Here is a 4,449-nt window from a genome sequence, read left to right on the forward strand (position 1 = left end):
CAAAGCATACAAATGCATATGATGCATGCTTGTCCTATGGCTGATGAGGCTCATCTGTCGGTTATCCAGCCAACACGACAAGTCTGAATTGTCCTTAGACTGTCCCCCGACGTGCATCCCCAAGAGTCTATGCATAACTTTTTCTCAAATAATCAATATTGCTCAATGGGGGTAACATTCCCAGAAATTTATATAGTGCCCAGTTGTAACACCGTAACTACCAAAGCTCACGCTTCCGGCTGCGCAACTCTGATAGCTCGGACATTACGACGACACTTATACTATTTAATACTAAAATATGAGCCTGTTTAAAAACTTTAAACCGCAATACCATTCCCAAAAATACTTTCGCCATACAACGTACGTCCATACATACCATACAACTTACAGAAACTCATAAAGAGTACATCCATATATATATACATACATATATATAAATAATATTACAAACATTATCCAGTACAATTCCTATCCCTCTCGCAGAATATATCAAGATAAGGGCGAGGGTACAAAAATAATAATCTAAAGCAATACAGAGCATCTCAATAACAAATAATTAAACTCTTCATAACTTCTGCGCCCAAATCCTGAAAGGGGAAAAATGTAGGGGGTGAGAACATCATCCTCGAAAGGGTTCTCAGTAGAGGGTTTTTGGGAATTACTGTAATAGGATACATGAAGATAAACCGTACCAGTGATTAATAACCATCTTATGCCTCTTTTCAAAAACAACAGTTTACAATAAAAGTGAAGTCAGAAATCTTTTCTAAAAGAGGAACTATTCAATTCTCAAAACATCAAAGCATTTCAAAAAGGTTTATCTATACTGAACGAAAATAACCTTTCATATCTTATTCCAAACCAGAACCGCAAAATCGAAATCAACCATCGGTCCATCTCATTCAACCACGGCCCTAGGCCCAAACAATCCAACCACAACCAATCCACCACGATCCAACAGAATTCCAGATGCAAACACAAGTAGGAAGATGCAAACACAAACAAACAGTTATTGCAAGTAGAACAATTAGCAGTTAATCACATAGGCAAACCAAGTACAATATGCATACCCAAACAATGTCACATAGATGCATATGATGCATACCTGTCCCTAGTGGCTGATGATATCATCTGTCGGTTATAGAGCCAACCCGACAAGTCCTGGTAGCTAACCATTGGACTGTCCCTCTGTCGCGCATCCCCAACTCGAGTTATACTCATCATAAACTTGATCATAAACATGATCCATATCCATCACCCTCACTGGTGAATATTTCAGGGGCGAGCTCATCCGGGACTTTCACAGTGCCCGGCCACACTTACGACATAGGGTCAATAGAGTATCAAGTCTCAACCTGGAGCACGTAGTGGCTAGCCACTGCTACTACCCAGGGAAACTCGTATCTCAGATAGTGGAAGTGCAAACATCACAACTTATCAGTATCTCAGCATAAATGCTTTCATTCTCAATCATGGATCAACATCCATCTCAGCCATCCGGCTCACGGTCCAATCCAGAACCAACCAATATTAATAATCACACACAGCCATTCCGGCTCACGGTTCAATCCAGAACCAGCCAATATTCATATCATTCAAAGCCATTTCTGGCTCACAACAAAACAGCACTTCCACATTCAAAATCATCAAATTCATGAAATCGGCATTTAAGCCATAAATCATTTTCTCTATTCATTTCACTTTGAAATCAAGTTTCAACTCTTTTCAGCCTTGGCTTTAGAAATCTCGTTTCTCAAATCATCTCAGACTCATAAGCCACTTTTACTCAAAGTAAGTTCCCAAAAAATCAACTCATTTAAAACGGAACCGGTTCATTTGAATCAAACCACTTTCAGGTTTCTTTTTGGAACCCCTTTTTTTTCAATTCTTCCAAAATGCCTCAAACTTAATTACTCAATCAAAAGTCTAGATTCCTTTGAAATCACTAAAAGCTCCTTTTTATATTGAAATCAATACTAGAGCATTATTCTTTCCTTCAGTGATTCAAACGGTTAAAATAGTTCATTTCTAAATAAGTCAAACTCAAGGCATAAAGTTCACTAAATAATTTAAGCTTGAAAACACCAATATTCTCTTAATAAATCAAATAATACAACTTCTCAAATCCAACCCTTTTCAAATAACTTTTCAAACAAGGCTAGGATTTCGTAGAAATTTCGGCAGCACCTCCCCTAAAACTTGGACTTTTGCCACCCGGTTCGGGTCCCAACTAAACCATTTCCATTCCTTTTCAACAGCTCAAAACCAGAAATCAATTTAAAGCAAGCCAAATCCAACAATCGCCTCAGTGGCGTATCTCAAGGATACCATTTCAAAATTAACTCAATATCAATCGATATAACTCATTTCCAAAGCTTTAAAGAAACGGTTCAATAACAAATCATTTGTCCAAAACCAAATCAATTAAAATAAACCAGGCTGAATTCAAAAGTGCATTTGACTTTTCACATCATTGAAATAATTGACTCAATTCAAACCAATCCTCAACGGTTTAAACTCAAATTTCAAATCTTTAAAGAATCAACTTCAAAATATTATATTTCACAAATCCGCACAACAATTCAGCCAAACCAACAATCCATAATCATTCGAGTCAATCAAATAATACATAAGGCAGATACAATCACCAAATACATAATATCTCACATTGGTATCCATATGTAATAATTCCAATATACAAAACATAGTTTTTGGAAAGCGCCCCTACCTCAAAACGCCAATTCCATAACCCAAACGCGTCACATAATCCTTTCTGCCTCGACCCGAGATCAACAATCAAAATCACGGCAGCTAAAACCTCGGTTCCAAGCCACTTTCGCAACAGTCTCAACAACTCTAATCGCAACAGACAACAACCGAAACTCAATCGTATAGTAATTAACACCACAAACCTCAGCGTAAAATAACATAATAGTAGCTAAAGGGCTTTCAAATCGAAACGCTTACCGAACTGAAGGAGGAACGGTTGAACCGAAACAGCGGCGGTCTTCGGGCCGGCTCGGCAGCAGCCCGACAGCCACCGCAAGCGGCTGCGACGACAAATTCCGATCACGACATCTGAAACCAACACGCGGCGACTATAGTATTCCCGGAATTCAAAAAGGACAGAAACCACAATTAAAACCCTTACCGGCAACCTTTTCCGGCGACGGCAGCAGTAGGCAGAAGCTCCGGCGGTGGTCCCTAACGTCACAAAACCACTCCTGGCGGTCGGAATCACAGAGATGCAGCTCCCTTCTCCGGCAGCGCCACCTGCGGCGGCCTGAACCCCCTTTTGCTGGCGGCGGTTTGGGCTTACCATCATCAGCAGCAGCGAGCTCGAATGGTGGCAGTGGCGTTCGGGTCAGATTCCTGAACCCAGAAGTGGGAGCAGATTTTGGCGGCGGGAGGAGGCACGAACAACGGCGGCGCTCAAGAGCTCCGGCGAGGATGCGTTCTGCCTCATCGCTCTTCTTCCTCTCGCGTGCAGTGGAAGCATCTTCGGCCCGGGTTTGGTGGTGGCGACACCCTCAGCTGCGGTGACACACGTCAATGGCAGCTCGACGGCGGTGGGAAGGAGCGGCGAGTCCCTCTCCGTGCGACGCCGACTCCACGCTTTCTCTCTCCCTCTCGGTCTCGCGCTTCCCTCTGTTCGCGATGAGGATGAGCAGCAACTGACGGCGAGGCACGGCGGTTGGACAGCGGCACGAAGCTTCAGTGACAGCGATGACGCGACGGCGGCGGTGGAGCCCAGCACGCCGGCGCGAATCTCCTTCCTCTCCTCCTCAGATCTCTTTCTTTCTTTCTTTGTTTTCTGTTTCTTTCAGGGAACACAAGGGAAACTCAGCTTGTGTTGCCGCTGCTGAGAGAAAGGAAAGGTTGGGGGTGTGGCTATAGGGAACCGGGTCATGGGTTAGGGTTTTAGGGTTAGGGTTTCATTTTCAAAAATTAGGGTTAGGGACATTTTAGTAATTTCACATAAAATTGGGAATAATATAGTAATTGAAACCCAAATTAAATCTAACACTATTTGTACATAGAAAATACTATTTGCTCATCAATTTCACAAATTATTTTCAATAAAATGCCCAAATCCAAAAATTAGAAATAATATACTTAATTTCTTCATTTTCCAAAATAGCAATAATAATATTTAAAATATTACTTATCTAATCCAAATTATATAAAATCCTTATTATTTCATAACTATCAACTTTATACTTTAAATATAGAAAATAATCCAATAATTATAAAATTGGATAATAATCATAACTTATCTCAAATCCAATAAATCAAAACTTGCCTTAATTATCTATAATAAAATAATCTCTGAAATTAAGGCTATAAATAACTGTAGGATTTGAGACTTGCTCATAATAAGACTTTTCAAAGATTCTGGGTCTTACACCGGTCACACTTACGTCATAGGGTCAACAGAGTATCGAGTTT

The 4,449-nt window shown here is 40.8% G+C and overlaps 1 long non-coding RNA gene across 1 annotated transcript; it reads right to left on the minus strand.

The window, feature by feature from the left end:
• Nucleotides 1-307: 307 nt before the first annotated feature.
• LOC110279254 (uncharacterized) lies at nucleotides 308-2,854 on the minus strand. The gene is made up of 2 exons (XR_008007314.1): nucleotides 2,729-2,854; nucleotides 308-661 (listed from the first exon to the last, which is right to left on the minus strand). It is a non-coding gene; the product is annotated as an uncharacterized LOC110279254 (long non-coding RNA).
• Nucleotides 2,855-4,449: the final 1,595 nt, after the last annotated feature.

The sequence above is a fragment of the Arachis duranensis genome, chromosome 3 (genome assembly GCF_000817695.3).
Source record: "Arachis duranensis cultivar V14167 chromosome 3, aradu.V14167.gnm2.J7QH, whole genome shotgun sequence".
NCBI classification, from domain to species: Eukaryota; Viridiplantae; Streptophyta; class Magnoliopsida; order Fabales; family Fabaceae; genus Arachis; species Arachis duranensis.